Consider the following 13,782-nt stretch of genomic DNA (forward strand, 5'->3'; position numbering starts at 1 on the left):
AAAATTTTGTCAATATATTATTTCTATAGAAAATTTTGTCAAAATTTTATTTCTATAGAAAATTTTATCAATTTTTTTCTATAAAATTTTGTCAAATTTTATTTCTACAAAAATTTGTTCAAAATTTTATTTCTATAGACTATTTTTTCAAAATTTTATTTCTTTAGAAAATTTTGTCAAAATTTTATTTCTATAGAAAATTTTGTCAACATTTTATTTCTATAGAAAGTTTTTATTTTATTTCTATAGAAAATTTTGTCAAAATTGTATTTCTGTATAAAATTTTTATTTTATTTCCATAGAAAATTTTGTCAAAATTGTATTTCTATTGTATTATATAGAAAATTATGTCAAAATTTTCTTTCTATAGAAAATTTTGTCAAAATTTTATTTTGTAAAAATTTTGTCAAATTTTATTTCTATAGAAAATTTTGTCAAAATTTTATTTACATGCACAATTTTGTCAAAATTTTATTTCTATAGAAAATTTTGTCAATATTTTATTTCTATAGAAAATTTTGTCAAAATTTTATTTCTATAGAAAATTTTATCAATTTTTTTCTATAAAATTTTGTCAAATTTTATTTCTACAAAAATTTGTTCAAAATTTTATTTCTATAGACTATTTTTTCAAAATTTTATTTCTATAGAAAATTTTGTCAAAATTTTATTTCTGTAGAAAATTTTGTCAACATTTTATTTCTATAGAAAGTTTTTATTTTATTTCTATAGAAAATTTTGTCAAAATTTTATTTCTGTATAAAATTTTTATTTTATTTTCATAGAAAATTTTGTCAAAATTGTATTTCTATTGTATTATATAGAAAATTATGTCAAAATTTTCTTTCTATAGAAAATTTTGTCAAAATTTTATTTTGTAAAAATTTTGTCAAATTTTATTTCTATAGAAAATTTTGTCAAAATTTTATTTACATACACAATTTTGTCAAAATTTTATTTCTATAGAAAATTTTGTCAATATTTTATTTATATAGAAAATTTTGTCAAAATTTTATTTCTATAGAAAATTTTATTAACATTTTATTTCTATAAAATTTTGTCAAATTTTAGTTCTATAGAAAATTTATCAATATTTTATTTATAAAATTTTGTCAAAATTTTATTTCTATAGAAAATTTTGTCAAAATTTTATTTCTATGGAAAATTTGGTCAAAATTTTATTTCTATAGAAAATTTTGTCAACATTTTATTCCTATAGAAAGTTTTTATTTTATTTCTATAGAAAATTTTGTCAAAATTGTATTTCTATAGAAAATTTTGTCAAAATTTTATTTCTATAGAAAATTTAATCAAAATTTTATTTCTATAGAAAATTTTGTCAAAATTTTCTTTCTATAGACAATTTGTCAAAATTTTATTTATATAGACCATTTTGTCAAAATTTTATTTATATAGAAAATTTTGTCAAAATTTTATTTCTATAGAAAATTTTGTCAAAATTTTATTTATGTAGAAAATTTTGTCAAATTTTATTTCTATAGAAAACTTTATCAATTTTTTTCTATAAAATTTTGTCCAATTTTATTTCTATAGAAAATTTGAACAAAATTTTATTCCTATAGAAAATTTTGTCACAATTTCATTTATATAGAAAATTTTGTCAAAATTTTATTTATATAGAAAATTTTGTCAAATTTTTATTTATATAGAAAATTTTGTCAAAATTTTATTTATATAGAAAATTTTGTCAAAATTTTATTTATATAGAAAATTTTGTCAAAATTTTATTTATATAGAAAATTTTGTCAAAATTTTATTTCTATAGAAAATTTTGTCAACATTTTATTTCTAAAGAAAATTTTATCAAAATTTTATTTCTATAAAAAATTTTTCAAAATTTTATTTCTATAGAAAATGTTATCAAAATTTTATTTCTACAGAAAATTTTTGTCGAAATTTTATTTCTATAGAAAATTTTGTCAAAATTTTATGTCAATAGAAAATTTTTCCAAAACTATATTTCTATAGAAAATTTTTCCAAAATTATATTTCTATAGGGAATTGAAGTACCTCTTAGTTGGAGAGGAATGTTTCGCAAAATCTAACAAAACATAAAGAATTCTACCAATCTACCAAGCAGTATAAATCTACCATTTATGGTAGAATTCTACCAACCGTGCTCCAGAGTCCCCATCAAGCGTCTCCCAAACATCAACTTTCGCACAAAGAAAAAATTATGTTGATATGTTTATCCATTCAAACGTTGCAGATTGTACAATTTCGATAAAAAAGGAATCCAATGTTTAAGAACCAGAAGTCCATCAACGTTTATATTAATGTTTCGATAATTAATAAACTTCCTGTAACTTCAATACGCAGTTTTACAACATATTCTCAAAACCTCATCATGTGGTAATGAATTTTATTATTTTGCAATAAAAAAAAACAAATCTCTCTCATTACTTTGTTTATTCCCATGAAACTTTTACTTTCCTGTGGTTTGCTGTTGTTTTTGGTATTCCCAGTGCCAGAGTGCTAAAATTACCATTTTCCGGTTAAATCTTGTTTTTCTCCTCGCTTCACTTCGAAACATCCCATGACAGTTGAATATGGGATGGCCAACATACTGTACGATATATATGAGGTATAGGGAATATATCTGGTGCACAGGTTGTAGTAGCATTGCAATCGAACGAAACCCATTCGCCTAGGGCGTCGTTTTAATTTCAGTTCATTCGATTGAATGGGAAAATGTTTTGGGAATTAAAATATGTGTGGTGTGGTTAAAGCCTAATGTAACTTCTCTGGTAGATAGATACAAACAAATACATGGTTATAGATACAATGTGTATGATTGTGCAAATTGACACTCTAAGGACTCTTTGTGGCTTTACATAAGAACTGTTGATGATGACAAACCCACATGCAAACACACTGATAGCTTGCTTTAGTCGCTTTCACCCCTTGTGTCAAAGTGAGTGAAGGCATTACCACATGGCTTTTTGTCTCAAATCAGCTGCTTATGACAGCTGTTAGTTGTCGAACACAATAGCCAACCTTGATAATGATGATGATGGAATGTGTCAAAGTATTCGGGGAGAATTTGAGGATAGACAATGTCAGTTGATGATTTTTTTTATTCCAATGGGGATTATAGATCACCACTGAAAAACACAGATGCTAAAAACAATGTCGTACAATTTCACAGTGACGGTACTTAGCAAACAATATTGTTGTAAGAGACATTTGTTTCTCTTGCTTCTAAATTATTTTTTTTTTTTGTAATAGTAACTAGATCAATATCTTCGAATTAATCTATAGAAATTCCTTTTGTAACATTTTGTAACATCATTAAAGAACTACGTCGATCTTGATCAGTGTAATTAGTTTTCCAATTTTTCAATCGTTGATACCTTTATGCCACTAAATGCCAAATTAGATTAGTTCATACTTCTAAATAAAATGTTGACAATAAATTTTTGACAAAATCTTCTATAGTGATAACATTTTGACAAAATCTTCTATAGAAATTTTTACTAAATTTTCTCTAGAAATTAAATTTTGACAAAATTTTTGTGCCACTTTTTTAAATTTTAAATAGAAATAAAATAAAATAAATTTTATATAGAAATAAAATTTTAACAAAATCTTCTATATAACAAAATTTTGACAAAATCTTCCATAAACTAAAATCTTCTAAAACATTGACCAAATTTGGTATAGGAATAAAATTTTGACAAAATTTTCTATAGAACTAAAATTTTGACAAAGTTGTCTATATAAATAAAATTTTGACAAAATTTTCTATAGAAATAAAATTTTGACAAAATTTTTTATAGCAATAAAATTTTGACAAAATCTTCCATAAAATAAAATTAAAAAAAAAAAAATCTTTCATAAAATAATATTTCGACAAAATCTTCTATAGAAATAAAATTTTGACCACATTTTCTATAGAAGTAAAATTTTTTCTAATATTTTCTATAGAAATAAAATTTTGACAAAATTTTCTATAGAAATAAAATTTTGACAAAATTTTCTATAGAAATAAAATGTTGACCAAATTTTCTAAAGAAATAAAAATTTTACTAAATTTTCTATAGAAATAAAATTTTGACAAAATTTTCTATAGAAATAAAATTTTGACAAAAATTTTTATAGCAATAAAACGTTGGATAAAATTTTCTATAGAAATAAAATTTTGACAAAATTTTCTGTAGAAATAAAAGTTTGACAAAATTTTCTATAGAAATAAAATTTTGACAAAACTTTTTATAAAAATAAAAATTTGACAAAATTTCCTATAGAAATAAAACATTGACCAAATTTTCTATAGAAATAAAATTTTGACAAAATTTTCTATAGAAATAAAATTTTGACAAAATTTTCTATAGAAATAAAATGTTGACAAAATTTTCTATAGAAATAAAATTATAACAAAATTTTATACACTCAAAAACAGTGACCCCATGAGGAAGAAAACTTTTGATTAATTTTACAAAAACTAGGTTCATTTATAAAATTTTAACTAAACTGTACTGTGACATCGTAATCACGCCGATTTCACAAAAATAAGTAAATATTTTTTGACAAATTCAAGAAAATTTATTAGACATATTTAATTTTTTTCACTTGTAAAAGAAAATTTCGTAGTGTGATGGAAAAAATTTGAGTTAAAAATTGCAAAAATGTCTTTAGTGCTATACGAAGTTCAAGATTGGTGCATTATTGGTAAAATATACAAATTTTAAGAAATTCAGAACTAATTTGTGGGAGTCACGAATTTAGTAAATCAATATAATTAACGTACGCGAAAAATTCTTAAAGTCAAGAAACCTTTAACAAATCATAATAATTCCATGAGCTAAAAAGACTTATATTGGCGTTAGCGAAATATACACCGAAAGAATTTTCTTCGTACAAAGAACGAAAAATTTCGTTAAAAGTACGAAATTTGTCATTGTTTTACAACCAAAGAAACTTTTCATTAAATGTACGAAATATTTCGTACTTTTAACAAAGAAAAGTTCTTCCAAATTTTTCGTAGTTTGTAAGAAAAAAATTAGTACTTTTTATGAAAAATCTTCGTACTTTTTATGAAAAATTTTCGTACTTTGTTTTTCAAAAATGTTCGAACTTTTAGAAAAAAAAAATTATAGTCGAAAGTGCATTTGGTTGTAGTAACAAGCGTGAAAAATGTCATCACTACTTTACATGTTAAGCTTGAATAATTTTTAGTTTTATTGCTTCACTTTTATTCAGAGCGCGCTATAAACCAAATGAGAAGTAGCTTAGACATGCATAAAAAATAGAATAAAGAAATACACTCAAGCACATTATCAGAGGCAATTTTATGTCGCGAATGGAAATTTTGCCACTTCAATGAAACTTCTTCGTTATTTTAAAGAAAATGTTTCGTACTTTTTATGAAGAAATATTAACACAGAATGTTGCGTAATATATTCATAAATTCGTAAAAACTTCTTCACAAAAATCATGAAATTTGAAGAAAGTTTCGTTAAAAGTACGAAACTTTTACGAAGGACAATTAATGTAGAATATTTCGTAGACGTTTCGTATATTCGTAAAATGTTCTTCGTAAAATTTAATGAAGAATTCACGAAGAATAGATAATGAAGAATTCTTCGTAAAATTAACAAAGAGAATTCTTTCGGTGTGAGTTCACTTTTTTTTGAGTGTATAGAAATAAAATTTTAACAAAATTTTCTGTAAATGCAATATCTTTAAAAATTTTATTTTTCGTGTTAGGTCACACTATCAGAATCCATTATTAGTAAGGTACACTCAAAAAAAGTTTACTTTGATCCAAGGATTTTGACCTTCCCTTAAGGATTTTGGTATTGATTCCGAAAACCAAAGATGCAAATCCTTAAAATAAGTCTTTGCCTATATTTGCAGCGATTTTATCTTAAATTTAAAAATGCAATATGTCAGTTGAGTAAAAGACGATTTCTTTAAATCAAAAATGTTGTTTTTTTTTTATTTTAAGGAAAATTTGCCGTACTTCAAAGATCTACAACTTCAGAAGAGAGACGGAAAATTTCAAGATTTGTGTCCTAAATTTAATGAAAAAAATTGTTGAAGCAAGGATTATAAACTTTCATTTAATTAAAATGTCATTATTTTAAAGAATTTTGTCCTTAACTTTGGATAAATTTCGATTCCTAAAATTTAAGTTGCATAATCTTCCATATTAGGTCAATATTTTTTTCAGTGTACAAGAATATTTTTGGCACCAGTGGCAGCCGTGCCCCTGAGTTCATCTAGTATTACTCTCCTTAGTATTTACTCTCCTACAGCAACACAATAAATGGTCCATACCAGTTAGAGGTGTGCACGTGACACGAAATTGTCGTGACTCACGAAAATTTTCGCTCATGGCAACGGCGTGAGTGTGCGTGAGCGTGGTTAACATACCAAAATGTCGTGCGTGAGCGTGAGTCACGAAAATATTATAAAACGCTTAAGACTTAAATTCATTTACAATTTTAGTGACACCTGGGATGTTAAGAGTGTAATAACGCTCTCGATTTTAATAATGCTCATGTTTTCAGACACGTCGCTAAGGTAAATTACTCAAAAAATTGTTCGTGAGTCACGGTATTTTCGTGAGTCACGACATTTTCGTGCGTGAGTTTGCGTTAGTACACATTTTCTTTTCGTGAGTGTGCGTGAGCGTGAGTCCTACCAAACAATATCGTGCGTGAGTGTGCGTGAGTAAGATTTTTCCATCGTGAGTGTGCGTGAGCGTGAGTAAAATACTACTCACATGCACACCTCTAATACCAGTCCAAATTTAAATATTGTCCCCGATTTGAATTTAACTGCAACGGACTAATCGACTTCCAATGGCTATCAACTTAAACTAATCGACCAATTACCTTACCTTCAATCTAAATTAGTTTTAGGTGTTATAAAAAATATATCCACCCTTGTTCCCATAATGCCATTGTTGTTGCCAAAAGAAAAAACAAAAAAAAAACAAAGAAAAAGGCAACAAATACATACTGGTATTATCTGCTCTAAGACTATAAGACAGATGATATTGACAGTGCATATATGTATGTAAGTATATATGAATATTATTAACATAAAAGATTTCTTGGAATTTTTGTCATAATACTTTAAATTCGTTTGAACGAATATTTGTTTATTTTGTTTTTTTTTCTTTTGTGTTAATAATATTATTACTACAAGTAGTAGACTTGTTTTTGATTTTTTATGGGGTGACTTTATATATTTACGCCTCAGTTTAAAATTTCAATTTAAATGGCTGGTGGTTGTTTATCATGGGAATCAACAAAATTTTTGTATACAAATTTGATTTTTGAATAGCGACATTGCAAAAGTGTAATTTTACGATCTTTTCCCATGTTATAGACCCTATAGGCTTCGTATTAACATAATTATAACTTGATTTTTGTTTCCATTTTTTTCTTTCTCCAAAAGATTATGTTAATTTTCGGACGCTTGACCATATCATTCATTTATCATCTAAAGAAATATATTAAAATCATGAATCTTCTCATGCCTTAATAGGTATAAGGTGTGAACTGAACAAAAGTAAACACAACCGGAAAAAAATGTAGATGTAAATTGTAGAAAAATTTTACTAAACTGTAGTCGAAATTCGTTATAATGATTTTCTATATAAGCAGGCCTTCTTTACTACGAAGCAATTGTAATAATGTTGAATAACAAATGTGCTAATATTGAAGTAAAACACACCAAATTTCTTTATGTACAAATTTCAGGAAAATAATCGACTTCGGCCCATTATTGCTTTTAAAATTCTCTTTCTCTTTCTTTAGTTCAAATGAAATTTATTGTTAGGTTTCCCCATTTCCTCATCCCTGGCCATAGGCTATTTATACCCTGGGCCACACTATGGAACAAGGTATTATAAGTTAGTCCACATGTTTGCAACACCCAGAAGGAGACAAGATAGACTCATGGTATCTCTGGAAATTTGTTCAGGGTCGGCTCCTGAGCACAGTTGCCAGAGTTGTTAGAATTCTACACGCAAAGAAAAGTACCGTTTGGAAAACGTGTACCGAAAACGTTTTTCTTTTGTTTGTTTTGTTATTTTTTCAATAAAAAAGTTATTATTGAACCAACAACACAGTCCATTTCGTTTATATCAAACACTGTTCTGACTTTAGGTCTTTAATAAGAAACATTTTACAGTTCATAGTAAAAATTTAATATAGTAAAATGTAATGTTGAACATTTTTTCGGAATCTACCGACCATATCTGGAATATATGTAAAAAAAAAAACTTTGGTCGAAGCAGGGATCGAACCCACGACCCTTGGCATGCAAGTCGGACGTAGCAACCACTGCTCCACGGTGCCCAACTAAATGTATTTTTCTGTTAAATAAACTTTATTTAATCGGCTCGTGGGCGCCGCAAACTATGCTATATAAATATAACTTATATGGGTAATTGTCTATTGATGACAATAACGGCTACATGGCTCAGTGAATAGTGTGTTGGCTTACAAATTGTATGGTCCGCGATTCGATTCTCCGTCCAGGCGAAAGGTAAAAAAAATTAAAAAATTTATAAAATTGTATAATTTATTCTACATTGTTTGTGTTGCAGAAAAAGGTGCTAAGAACTAAAAAACTTCGTGGAAGTGAGAAAGATGTGAAGGAAAATGCAATTAGCCAGAAAAAAAATTTTTGAGTTAGTCTTTATGAAATTGCTTTTACATCCTGGAAAAGAATAAACGTTTATCACAAAAAGTATATACTTTTCTTCCAAATACACTTCCTTTCAAGGAAAAGCAAATGAGAAACGAACTTTGTTTGTCTAAAATTTCGTTTGGGAGGAAAGAATTATTTTTTTGCGTGTACCAATAATGCTAGACTTTTTACTGTAGATTGCTAGAATTCTTCATGTTTTGGTAGATTTTACAAAATATTTTTCTCCAATCAAGAAAAACTTAAATTTTCTATAGAAATAACATTTTGACAAAATTTTCCATAGAAATAAAATGTTGACCAAATTTTGTATAGAAATAAAATGTTGACAAAATTTTCTATAGAAATAAAATTTTAACAAAAGTTTCTATAGAAATAAAATTTTAACAAAATTGTCTATAGAAATACAATTTTGACAAAATTTTCTATAGAAATAAAATTTTGCTGTTTCTGATTTCAGCTTAAAACCATGCATTGACTAAACTACAAGTGTAGATTAACCCACAGAGGAAAATAATGTTTGTCAAAATTTATTTGGGCAAAGCCCTATAGAGTGCAAGATGGTTGGATGGACGCACGTTTCGGAATTACCACATTCCCCATCAGCATCCTCTACTTGCAGCAACACTATCAACCAATTATCAGAACAAATTCAGGCAGTTACTAAACCCAAAGTGAACCACACTTGAACCTTCCGAAAAAAGATTTATGATAGCCGGCCTTTGCCGAAATAAAAAATGAATAGTTGACAAAATTTTCTGTATAAATAAAATTTTGACAAAATTTTTTATAGAAATAATATTTTGAGAAAATTTTCTATGGAAATAAAATTTTGACAAAATTTTGTTGAAAAAATTTTCTATAGAAATAAAATTTTGACAAAATTTTCTATAGAGATAAAATTTTGATAAAATTTTCTAACGAAATAAAGTTTTGACAAAATTTTCTATAGAAATAAAATTTTGACAAAATTTTCTATAGAGATAAAATTTTGATAAAATTTTCTGTACAAATAAAATTTCAACAACATTTTCTATAGAAATAAAATGATGACAAATATTTCTATAGTAATAAAATTTTGACAAAATTTTCTAAACAAATAAAGTTTTGACAAAAATTTCTATAGAAATAAAATGTTGACAAAATTTTCTATAGAAATAAAATTTTGACAAAATTTTCTATAGGAATAAAATTTTGACAATATTTTCTATAGAAATAAAATTTTGACAAAATTTTCTATAGAAATAAAATTTTGACAAAATTTTCAATAAAAATAAAATTTTGACAAAATTTTCTATAGAAATAAAATTTTGACAAAATTTTCTATAGAAATAAAGTTTTGACAAAATTTTCTATAGAAATAAAGTTTTGACAAAATTTTCTATAGAGATAAAATTTTGATAAATATTTCTATAGTAATAAAATTTTCACAAAATTTTCTATAGAAATAAAATTTTATATTTCTGGATGATTATCGTTGACCTTTTTATTTATCTTTAAGAATTATTTTTCATAGTTTCGGCTATAGGTCGATTAAAAAATTAATTTTGACAAAATTTTCTATAGAAATAAAATGTTGACAAACTTTTCTGTAGAAATAAATTTTTTACAAAATTTTCTATAGAAATAAAATGTTGAAAAAAATTTTCTATAGAAATAAAATTTTGACAAAATTTTCTATAGTTTTGACAAAATTTTCTATAGAAATAAAATGTTGACAAAATTTTCTATAGAGATAAAATTTTGATAAAATTTTCTGTACAAATAAAGTTTCAACAAAATTTTCTATAGAAATAAAATGTTGACAAAATTTTCTATAGAAATAAAATGTTGACAAAATTTTCTATAGAAATAAAATTTTGACAAAATTTTCTATAGAAATAAAATTTTGACAAAATTTTCTATAGAAATAAAATTTTGACAAAATTTTCTAAAGAAATAAAGTTTTGTCAAAATATTCTATAGAAATAAAATTTTGACAAAATTTTCAATAAAAATAAAATTTTGACAAAATTTTCTATAGAAATAAAATTTTGACAAAATTTTCTGTAGAAATAAAGTTTTGACAAAATTTTCTATAGAAATAAAATTTTGACAAAATTTTCTATAGAGATAAAACTTTGATAAATATTTCTATAGTAATAAAATTTTCACAAAATTTTCTATAGTAATAAAGTTTCGGCTATAGGTCGATTAAAAAATTAATTTTGAAAAAAATTTCTATAGAAATAAAATTTTGACACAAATTTCTATAAACATACAATTTTGACAAAATTTTCTGTAGAAATAAAATGTTGACAATGTTTTCTATAAATTCTATATCTTTAAAAATTTTAGTTTTCGTGTTAGGTCATACTATAAAAGTCCGTAGTTAGTAACTTATCTCTTTCCCTCGTTGGTGCAAGCTAAAAACGTTAAAACATTTAAAATACACCCAAAACTTGCCGCTAATAGGAGAGATCATATTATATAATATTGCAAATATTGAAATTGTCTTCTAAAATAAAACATTTCTTTCGAAGAAAAAACATTTTGACACGCGTGGGTACTGTGCCCCTGAGTCAGTCGTTCTAGTCATGTCCGTCTGTATGTGAACACATTTTTGTAATCAAAGTGTAGGTCGGAGTTTTGGTCCAATCAACTACAAATTTAGCATAAGAATATATTTTGAGTCAGAATAGAACCGCATTGATTTTGGAAGAAATCAGTTCAGATTTAGATATAGCACCCATATATATCTTTCGGCCAATATGTACCTCTATGGCTCCAGAAGCCAGAGTTTTTCCCTGATTTGTTTCCAAATCGTGAAAATTTATTTTCAAAAACAGTGATGGCACAAAAAAAATCTGATTCAATAACGAAATTAATTGATCCAATTAATTTTTTACTTGAACTGTCTTTATCACAGAAATAATAGTATCAATTAAAAAATTAATTGATCCAATTAAAAAATAAATTGATATTATAAATTTTTGTGATTGATTTTTGTTTCAATTAAAAAATTCGTTGACTCATTTAAAATTTTAATTGAATATTTTTTAAAACTCAATTATGATTTTAATTCCAAAAATTTTCGTGAAATTTTTTTCTTTGTGATTGAATGCATATGTCCACAATGAAAATTGCCCTATTTGGAGCAAAGATAATCAACACGCCGTTCAAGTATTACTAACCGATAAATGTACTGTTTGGCGCCGTCTATGGGCAGGTGGGAATCATCGGTCCTTATTTCGTTAAAAATGAGGAAGTACGATGAGTTATCATGAATAGAAATCGATACAGAATCATGATCAATGCATTTTTTTACCAAAACTTCTGGATATGGATGTAAATTAAATGTGGTTCCAACATGATGGTGCCACTTGTCATATTGCGGGCGAAACAATGGACTTGAAAGAATATATCAACCACAACATTATTTCGAGAAATGGACCGATGAATTAGGCTCCGCGTTCGTGTGAATTGACGGCACTCAATTTTTTTTTTTTTTTTTGGGAAAACTTTAAGCCATTGGTTTACATGGATAAACCAGCAACGCTTGACGTTTGGGAAACCAATATTAAACGTGTCATTGTCCTCAAATGCTCGAAAGTTGGACCTCCGGAATGACGTTTGTGCAAAATAGTGGTGGCGGCCATATGCCCGAAATTATATTTAAATTGGAGTTCAAAGAATGTCTTTAGTGACATACAAAGTTCATGATGGACGCATTTGTAGTAAAATTTACAAATTTAAAGTAAATCTTTATGCTTAATTTGTGGATACTTTTTCCGCTTTTTAGTTAATTTAACTATCGTATTCAAAAAATATTAGAGTAAAGGAAACTTTCTCCAAACATAATAATTCCATGAACTAAACTAAAGTTAAATTGGCTTTAGTGAAATAGAGAGTTCACGTTTTTTTTAGGTGTACCAAAGAATTTTTTCCATTTCATAATTTGACATTTATTTTATTTAAATTTAAAAGTAGCAAGCTCTTAGAAAAAAACCCTTTATATGTTTTTCCGATTTGGACAAAAAATTGCCAAAATACCCAAATTTTCCATGTAAAGTCGGGAAATTTGAAAACAAAAAACCCTTACCACCTCTGCGGAAAAATTCCCCATCAGCATTTCATGTGAAACCAAGAACATACCCGATAATTAGATCCAGCACTCTTTATATTTATTAAGAAGTTGTTTTGTTTTTCATTTGCAGATCACCAAGGAACCTGAAGCTGTTTTATTGGTAAGTAAAAACAAAACTGAAAACATAGTATAACGGAGCACCACTGTGGATTATATTTACAATGCTGATTAGGTCCATATATTATTCTGAATTCATCTGAAAATTAGGTACCAGTGGCATTGCAAAACTACATTTGAAAAAAACGTACATTTGAAAAATACGAAAAAGTCTTTTAGCATATTTTCGATAAAATTTTCCCACTACAAACTTTTGCATATTCTACGAAATTTCTTTGCGTAAACACAATCAAATTGTATTTATAAACATTTTCATATAAAAATAAATTTGTTTACAATATACTCAAATATTGTATTTATGTATTATATGACGTAGATAGTTTTCTAAGAATTCTACTCTGTAAAATTGCACACAAAAAGAAGAAATTCGAAAAAAAAACAAAAACTAAAACTAAAAACATCTACCTACCTACATATGTATACAAGTATATTTTGTGTTGTATTTAGAATGTCTGATGGGGAAAATTGCTTATGTAGATGGAAAATGCAAAAAAGTATAATTTATGCTTTTTCTTTTGATCGCTTCTAGGGAAAAACTCGTTCATAAATCGTTCATCAAAAGAAATCTAAACTGAAATACTTCCTCTTATATACAAAGAAGATTTTGTTTTATTAACCGACACCAAAAGTATTTGCATTTAAATTCCTTTAAAATGAATGTTATTTGTGGAAGGTTAAGTTATGTATTTTGTCTTTGTGAAAAGTATTTTCTAGCCAAGAAAATTTTGTCAAAAGTTTATTTCTATAGAAAATTTTGTCAAAATTTTATTTCTATAGAACATTTTGTCAAAATTTTATTACTATAGAAAATTTTGTCAAAATTTTATTTCTATAGAAAATTTTGTCAAAAT

General features: G+C 25.7%; 1 protein-coding gene across 1 annotated transcript in view; it reads left to right on the forward strand.

The window, feature by feature from the left end:
* The window catches only part of LOC142226645 (uncharacterized), a 162,911-nt gene that overhangs the window by 84,862 nt on the left and 64,267 nt on the right, over positions 1 to 13,782 (forward strand). The window contains exon 3 of the mRNA XM_075296751.1: positions 12,885 to 12,914. The gene's annotated coding sequence lies outside the window, so the exon portion shown is untranslated. The remainder of the gene's footprint in view (positions 1 to 12,884; positions 12,915 to 13,782) is intronic.

This window comes from Haematobia irritans, chromosome 2 (genome assembly GCF_050003625.1).
Source record: "Haematobia irritans isolate KBUSLIRL chromosome 2, ASM5000362v1, whole genome shotgun sequence".
Lineage (NCBI taxonomy): Eukaryota > Metazoa > Arthropoda > Insecta > Diptera > Muscidae > Haematobia > Haematobia irritans.